The sequence below is a fragment of the Coregonus clupeaformis genome, chromosome 35, assembly GCF_020615455.1.
Source record: "Coregonus clupeaformis isolate EN_2021a chromosome 35, ASM2061545v1, whole genome shotgun sequence".
Lineage (NCBI taxonomy): Eukaryota > Metazoa > Chordata > Actinopteri > Salmoniformes > Salmonidae > Coregonus > Coregonus clupeaformis.
This window is the reverse complement of record NC_059226.1, coordinates 6,441,497-6,450,537: the sequence shown is the minus strand read 5'-3', so window position 1 is coordinate 6,450,537 and position 9,041 is coordinate 6,441,497. Positions and strand designations below refer to the sequence as shown.

General features: G+C 43.8%; 1 long non-coding RNA gene across 1 annotated transcript; it reads right to left on the bottom strand.

Moving 5' to 3' along the window:
• Positions 1-3,429: 3,429 nt before the first annotated feature.
• On the bottom strand, positions 3,430-7,221 carry LOC121550520. The gene is made up of 5 exons (XR_005996967.2): positions 6,968-7,221; positions 5,578-5,785; positions 5,339-5,475; positions 5,135-5,247; positions 3,430-4,875 (listed from the first exon to the last, which is right to left on the bottom strand). It is a non-coding gene; the product is annotated as an uncharacterized LOC121550520 (long non-coding RNA).
• Positions 7,222-9,041: the final 1,820 nt, after the last annotated feature.

Below are 9,041 nucleotides of genomic sequence, written 5' to 3'. Positions count from 1 at the left end.
GTTATAATCATTGGCTAGTACGGAGAATTAAGTAAAAATACAAATCCAAATCCCAATCTCCATCCATGGCTAATTTAGGAAAAGGCCAATTTCAGCTAGCTGGCTAGCCACCAGAGGACAACAACACAACGAGATACAACAATTCAAGTTGTTTCTGTCAATGACGTTTGGCTCTCGATGTGATGTGATTGGAGTGAAACCAAATACAAACTGGCTTCCCGTAACCCTTTTTCTGGTGTGCCAGGACCATAGTCCGCCACAGTGGGCGCGTCATAATACCCATAAAACCTAGTGGTAAAACACAAATGGTTCCAATCATTTTTCCGTAAATTAATTTTTCACATCGTGAATTTTACAAACAATTTAAACAAAGTGTTTGGTGTAGGCTTACCTTGGCGTGATGTTTTGAAAACCGTGTAATTCTCTCTTGGACAAGGTGAGTTTTATCAATATATTAGCTTCAATTTACTCTGAAATTGAAAATGCTAATTAGCAACAGAGAAGACCTCAGCAAGACGTGCTCCCGCACTAGCCAACACAGTCAGTTACCATTCACCAGCGCTATCAGAGACGTGTGATCCAGGCTCTGTCGTAGCCGGCCGCGACCGGGAGACCCATGGGGCGGCGCACAATTGGCCCAGGGTAGGGGAGGGAATGGCCGGCAGGGATGTTGGTAGAGCATGGCGTTTGCAACGCCAGGGTTGTGGGTTCGATTCCCACGGGGGGCCAGTATGAAAAAATATATAATGTATGCACTCACTAACTGTAAGTCGCTCTGGATAAGAGCGTCTGCTAAATGACTAAAATGTAATGTAAAATGTGTGCCCAATCCATAATGAATCCATGTGCTATATTGAAATTAACTGAATAAAGTGTTGAACTTATTCCATCCCCTTTCTGTCTTAGCTAGCCAGTTAGCAGAGCAGTAGATTAAAAAAACTAACATTTTGTATTATATACAGTGCATTCGGAAAGTATTCAGACCCCTTGATGTTTTCCACATTTTGTTAGGTTACTGCCTTATTCTAAAATGGATGAAACACAATAACAAAGCAAAAACAGTTTTTTTGACATTTTTGCAAGTGTATAAAAAATTAACTGAAATATCACATTTACATAAGTATTCAGACCCTTTACTCAGTACGTTGTTGAAGCACCTTTGGCAGCGATTACAGCCTTGAGTCTTCTTGGGTATGACGCTACAAGCTTGGCACACCTGTATTTGAGGAGTTTCTCCCATTCTTCTCTGCAGATCCTCTCAAACTCTGTCAGGTTGGATGGGGAGCGTCACTGAACAGCTATTTTCAGGTCTCTCCAGAGGTGTTCGATCGCGTTCAAGTCCAGGCTCTGGCTGGGCCACTCAAGGACATTCAGAGACTTGTCCCCAAAGCCACTCCTGCATTGTCTTGGATGTGTGCTGAGGATTGTTGTCCTGTTGGAAGGTGAACCTTCGCCCCAGTCTGAGGTCCAAAGAGCTATGGAGTAGGTTTTCATCAAGGATCTCTCTCTGTACTTTGCTCTGTTCATCTTTCCCTCGATCCTGACTAGTCTCCCAGTCCCTGCCACTGAAAAACATCTCAACAGCATGATGCTGCCACCACCATGCTTCACTGTAGGGATGGTGCTAGGTTTCCTTCAGACGTGACACTTGGCATTCAGACCAGAATCTTGTTTCTCATGCTCTGAGAATCTTTAAGTGCCGTTTGGCAAACTCCAAGCGGGCTGTCATGTGCCTTTTACTGAGGAGTGGCTTCCATATGGCCACTCTACCATAAAGGCCTGATTGGTGGAGTGCTGCAGAGATGGTTGTCCTTCTGTAAGTTTCTCCCATCTCCACAGAGGGACTCTAGAGCTCTGTCAGAGTGACCATTGGGTTCTTAGTCACCTCCCTGACCAAGGTCCATCTCCCCCGATTGCTCAGTTTGGCCGGGTGGCCAGCTCTTGGATGAGTCTTGGTGGTTCCAAACTTCTTCCATGTAATAATGATGGAGGCCACTGTGTTCTTGGGGACCTTCAATGCTGCAGACATTTTTTGGTACCCTTCCCCAGATCTGTGCCTTGACACAATCCTGTCTCGGAGCTCTACGGACAATTTCTTCAACCTCATGGCTTGGTTTTTGCTCTGACATACATTGTCAACTGTGGGACCTTATATACACAGGTGTGAGCCTTTCCAAATCAACTGAATTTACCACAGGTGGACTCCAATCAAGTTGTAGAAACATCTCAAGGATGATGAATGGAAACAGGATGCACCTGAGCTCAATTTCGAGTCTCATAGCAAAGGGTCTGAATAGTTATGTAAATAAGGTTTTTATGTTTAATATATTTGCTAAAATTCTAAACCTGTTTTCGCTTTGTCATTATGGGGTATTATGTGTAGATTTATGAGATTTTGTATTTATTTAATCAATTTTAGAATAAGGCTGTAACGTAACAAAATGTGGAAAAAGTCAAGGGGTCTGAATACTTTCCGAATGCCGTGTATGTCGACTTTGGTGTCTGTTTTAGACCTTATGGCATTTTTCAAGGATGAGCATAAGAGCATTAAAATGGGAGAAGACCTATAAGTCTGGTCATGTGGAGAAGTGAAGCTATAGTGAGGGGCAATTTACCGGTTTGGTCAGGGCCAGCATAAGGGATTAAGTTGATCCTGTGTCGGTGAGTGTAGCTATTAAGTTACATTTTAGCAACACAATGTGTTCTATACAGCTGTCAACAAGGAAAGAGCCACTTAATCAATTATATAGGGTGCGTTCATAAATTCACTCTGGAGTGCCAGAGTGCGCTCTGGGCGTTTAAAAATTCAGAGCATTGTCATATTGTACATATCTAAATTAAGAGCGTTTCGCTCTCAGAGCGTTCAGAGCGCACACTGGACGCCCTGGCCGAGAAGTAGGGTTGATAAGAGCATTCGGACCTCACAACGGCAGTCAAGCACCCAAGCTAACTGGCTAAAGTTGTCTAGCTTGCTAGCTACTTCCAGACACAAATGAGAGAACACCTCACTCTGACCATTTTACTCGCCCTAGCAGAGCTGGTTAGGCTGTTTTCATGTTATCTAGCTCATTGGTGATGGTAACTGTGCTGCTGGCATTTAAGTATTTTTTGCTGACGTTTACTGACACCGGTTATATTCAATGGGTGTTGCATGTTCGTAAATGCATCAGTTATTCTGCACTCTGGCACACTCGGACGATAGTTCTCTGAAATCAGAAATAGCCAGAGTGAATTTACAAACGCACCCATAATCATTAACCAGATTACCCTGGATACCAGACTTTGATGAGTGATAACTCTGTCCTAGAATGTTGTCATTGATGAGAATGAATCTAGAAATCTGTTGACATTCAGAATTGACTTTGTTAAAACAGCTAGCCTGTATTGTAGTTTCATGACCGTAGACACATCTTCAAAGGCACAGTATTTATTTTATTCGGAGTGGTACATGCATTCACAAAGTCTTCATTTATAGGATCCTTCCTGCTATATGGTTGAAATGTCAAGTGATAAATTCCTAAGTTATCAATTAAAAGTTTACGGAAAAATTGTACTTGTCCTCATGTGAAAATCACAGTTTATTAAATATTCTACAGCTGAAATGTCATCAATCTTTATTTATATAGCACATTTCTTACAACTAATGCATTTCAAGGTGTTCAAAGTCATGCATTGAAAGGCATGTGGCACTTAACATCCTTCCTTTTGGCAGATCTCTATAGGTGACCAGGGGATTCTCTCTACCACATGCGAATGCCTCTGTGGAGCTCATAAGTGTAGCCATGCAGCCTATTTTGGCGGTTCACAATATCAGCCGTACGGATGTGGAATGCGAGTGGAGGAAGCCAGCCGTACCCAACCAGGTGCAGTCAGTGGAGGACCTGTACCTGGCAGAAGACTACAACCCTCTCTCCTGAGAGCCCACAAAGGAGGATCTTCAGTGGCTAAGGAACCGTCTCCGGGCAGGTTCAGTGAAATGGCATGTCTCTTTGAACCTGAGGCAGAACAACCGCTACCCTCTTTGTCATCCCTGTCTGTACCGGACATTGTTAAAAAACAAGGGCACCTGGGGCATGCAGGCTGGCATGGTGCTGTTGGTGGAGCAGCAGGAGGCTATACGGTAGGCAAAAATATTTTAAAAAACAGTTGGACAGTGCAACAACCCCAACTAGCACACCATTTTTTTTTTTTATGTTTTATTTAGCAGACGCTCTTATCCAGAGCGACTTACAGGAGCAATTAGGGTTAAGTGCCTTGCTCAAGGGCACATCGACAGATTTTTCACCTAGTCGGCTCGGGGATTAGAACCAGCAACCTTTCGATTACTGGCACAACGCTCTTAACCACTAAGCTACCTGTCGCCCCACGAGGAGAGAGTGGTTGACGGCCAGCAATTATGGAGCAGTGGTTAGGGCCAAGCATGTTACTCCATCACTGCTAAAAAGGGTCCTCAGATCACAGTCGTTGGATGAGGTGTTGTCTGTAAAGTGGGGCACAGATAACGAAGAGGTGGGTATCAAGGCATTCAAAATGGCTACAGGGATGGATGTGCAGGAGTCAGGGCTTTGGATCACGGGGTCTGGGATGCTGGGTGCCTCACCGGATGGTGGGCACCACAGCAGTGGTGGAGTTCAAGTGTCCCTATGGTGCAAGGGACCTTACCATTGAAGAGGCAGTGAAGTCGAAGGATTTCTATATCAAGGAGGGAGAGTCTTACAGCCTCTGTGAAGACCATCGTTACTGGCACCAGGTCCAAGGTCAGCTCCACATCACTAGAAGAGACACCTGCTTCTTCGTTGTGTTGACCACCAAAGCCTCCATCCCCATCCAGCGTGATGACCTCTGACAGACTCATATTGCTCCTCCTGTCAGTACCTGTTTTCAGGGAAGCGAATGGTCCAAAAATATTCCACAAAGTTCATACACACACACTAAGCTCCCAGAATAGGTTATATGACATACAAGTTTTGCTCAAAGCAGCCAACTAAAGTCATGTAGTTAACGTAAGTTCAATCACAAAGGCTGGTCTGAGTGAATCTCCTCAGTTTCATTCAGTAGTACAACACAATTCACATTGCATTTTGACATGGGCACAGAGGGAATTTATATCTGTGATGTTTAAATTATGTCTTACCCCCAGAGTGAGAGAGTACATCACTTCCAGCAGATCTCCTTGCTTAGGGTGGCGTTGATCATACACTGCTTCTCGTGGAGTGAGCCTGATGTTCTGCATGTCACACCTCATGTCTGAAACATAGGGAAAAGGGGACAAACATCCAAATTTTGATACGTCTACAAATTCTGTGTTTTACACAATAATATTTGATGAGTTACTGACCTGTCCGTTCACAGGCTCGATCTGCTGTAGTCTCTACAACTGGACGCTTGCGTTCGGATCACACTGGCACAGGATGTTATCACACTGGCACAGGATGTCCATGCACCAGATGGTCTGAGGGGTGCACTCCTGTTGGACTGGAAAACAAAGAGACGTTTGGTCAGTGGTAGGTATTTTTCAATGCTGTATCACCATCTTTATCTGGACAAAATGCATTGTTTATCATAACACAAACCCACCTTGGACAATGTGACAAGTGGTCCCTCAACACCCAATCCTCATGCCTAATTATTTGTTCTTGTTTCCCAATCAACAGTCTTCCTCTTCTGCCATGGTGTTTAAGCTACCTTTTCTGGTAAAAACAGGGCCATTTCTCTTTCCCAACGGAAAATGGCTGCTGCAGACCTGAGTGTTGTCACTGGGTTTCTGGTCCGCCTGCCTGAAAGACTAAAAAAAGCACATTTTACTAGCTAGCTAGGTTGATTACTAAAACGGTAACATCTATATTTAAATACCATAACCAACAGACTTGACTATAGTAACTGTAAAATAGACTGGGCTTTGGACCATCTGCACATCTAAAATCCTACTATGTGGATGGGACATTTCTGCTGGGATGGAGGAATTTTCTGGAATGCTCAACTAGATGATCAGGACAGTCTAGGGTACTATTTGCCTCAGCTGTGAGGTCATTGAGGAGGACCAACAGTGGTAAGGGGGTCATCTGAAAGGGACTGACATGCAGGGATGGAACATAAGGATTTTGGGCACTGGCCCGCAGACCACGATTTAAACTAGCCCGGGTAACATTCAGGTCCTAAATGACATCCGGGTAACATTCAGCTCCTAAATCTGTGACATGCGATGTTTGTAAAGGTCAATTTCACTGCTGTGTCAGGCTAGTTTGGCACATTTTCTACTAGCCATTTCACAACTGTGTCAGCCTAGTTTTGCACATTGTCTACTAGTCCAGTCTGAAAAGTACTAGCCTCGGGCTATCTTAATTTCTGTCCCTGCTGACATTTCTAACTGACTTCACAGATAATTTGATTAGTCATGTACAATAGATGCACTAGTGGAACAAAACGGTTTCTGTGTTTTGTATGGGAAAAACATTGAGCCCACAAGTCCTTTGGGAGCTAGCTAGCCAAGGAGCCTAACTAGCTATCCCACCAGGCGATATTTAGCTAGCTAGTTAGTTAAAATTAGCTCACCGTTTGTGTAGTCAGACTTTAAGTGGTGACATGCTAGCTAACCAACTATCCTTGCAGTGGTGCCGGCCTAAAATGAACAATCAGGTCTGACTACACGAACGGTGAGTTAACGTTAACTAACTAACGTTAGCTAAATATCCCTTCCCAGGTGGGCTAAACTAGCTAGCATGTCAGCACGTGAAAAAGTATGACTACACAAACCGCGAGCTAACAATAACTAGCTGGTTAGTTGTCAATAAAAAGGTCACAACAGTCATTATGCTAGCCTATGCTGGTTTTGTTTTTACTTGTAAGGAAGGTCATGTGCGTTGTACACGTAACTACAGTCGGTGGTTATCTAGCTAATTTTCATAAGCACCTAGATAACCACAGACTTAACCAAATAGCTTGTTAGCAGCTAGCAAACAGGGCTTACCTTATCACATGACTCCAGCGACGCCTCTTTTTTTAATTTATTTTTTTACCTTTATTTAACCAGGTAAGCCAGTTGAGAACATGTTCTCGTTTACAACTGCGACCTGGCCAAATAAAGCAAAGCAGTGCAATAAAAACAACAACACAGAGGTCGGAAAATTATAAAAAGCACGTGTGCTTATCGGAGTAGTGGTTACAATCCGGTACATAGAACAGAACCATCCTTTCTTCGGGAGAGAACTAAGGTTAGCTAGTTCGCTGCAGAGGCCAGAGGGTAAAAACAATTATAGTAATTTAAAAAATGCTAAGGTAGCTAGCTAGGTATAGTGCCTTGCAAAAGTATTCATCCCCCTTGGCATTTTTCCTATTTTGTTGCATTACAACCTGTAATTTAAATTGATTTTTATTTGGATTTCATGTAAGTGAAATGAAAAAAATAACTTGTTAAAAAAAATTATACAAAATAAACTTGTGAATTGAAGGAAAATTATGAAACACAGAGAGACTAAAGAAATTATTGCATATGTTTATTTTTTTATTTTTTTGTCAATTTTTGTGGCTTTCCTTGGCACGGTCGGCAAAAAAGCTGATGTTTTCAGGAATACAGTATTTTCAACCTAATTTCCGTTTCCCCTGAAAAATATAAGTGGGGAACTTTACATTGAGGAACGTGAAGGAGGACGCCCTGTCTTGCCTCTATGATGCTGAGTACATCAGGCGTTTTTTACATTTACATTTTAGTCATTTAGCAGACGCTCTTATCCAGAGCGACTTACAGTTAGTGAGTGCCAACATTATTATTTTTTTTCATACTGGCCCCCCGTGGGAATCGAACCCACACTACCAACTGAGCTACATCCCTGAGCTACATCCCTGCCAGCCATTCCCTCCCCTACCCTGGACGACGCTGGGCCAATTGTGCGCCGCCCCATGGGTCTCCCGGTCACGGCCGGCTACGATGCAGTGCCTTAGACCACTGCGCCACTCGGGACCACTGCGCCACTTTTTACGCCTGCTACGTTTGGTTACGTGGTTACTAAGCCATTCATCACCCAAAGTACGGTGGCCTGTTTGGGACGGTGCCTCAAGAAGGACAAACAACAATTACCGCCACGATACGATATAGCGAACATAACACACCCACATCAAACCACACCCCCAAGACCCAAATCATGTTTTTCTTAATGAGTACCGGAAAAGCCCAAGTGGAATCAGTAAGTTCAGCCCCTTTTTAACATGACAATACTCAAAAATCATCTGACAAGTGACACACCAAGAACAAAAAGAAATGCCCCTCACATTCTATTTTACATTATTTTTCTTTCCACTTAGTAGCGACACGACAGACAATACCTTTGAATCTGTCAAGGGACTCCAGCCCAGCTTATTGTATCCAGCTCTTGTGAAGCATCTCTCACTCTCACTCTCTCACTCACCAACACACGCACACACACACACACATACAACCACTCAGTGCATCTCCCTGCTCCTTAGTGGTACGTACGGTAGAAGTAATACAAAATGCTGCTAATCACGATTATCACTGCAGTGTAGGTGACATCATTAGAATCAGTGCCTCATGTAACATTCCAAAGCTTCAGCTCTTCCCAAGAAACGTGATGCTATGTGTCACGGTTTCGGCCGAGGCTGCCTCTCCTCCTTGTTCGGGCAGGCTTCGGCGCTCGTCGTCTCCGGAATTCTAGCTGCCACCGATAGATGTTTCATGTTCGTTTGCTTTTGTCTGTTTGTGTCACACCTGTTTCTGTTTTACGTAATTAGTGTCCTATAAGTTTCTCGTTGTGTTTGTCATGTGTTGTGTATGATTGTTTTTCGTCAGTGTTGTGTTTGCTCGGTTGAGCATAGTTTCTCCACTGCGCTGGAGCATAGTTGCACTTGTTCGTGCACCACTTCGTTTGTCGCACCTGTTTGTGCGCATTTGCCTTTTCGCCTTGTGCGTAATTTAGCTGTTGGGCTTAGTTGTCCTGTTGCCTGTGTTGGGCCAGAAATACAGCATTTTGGAACCTACAGTCGGCGTCCTGCATTTGATTTCCTACACTACACCTACACACGCCCTG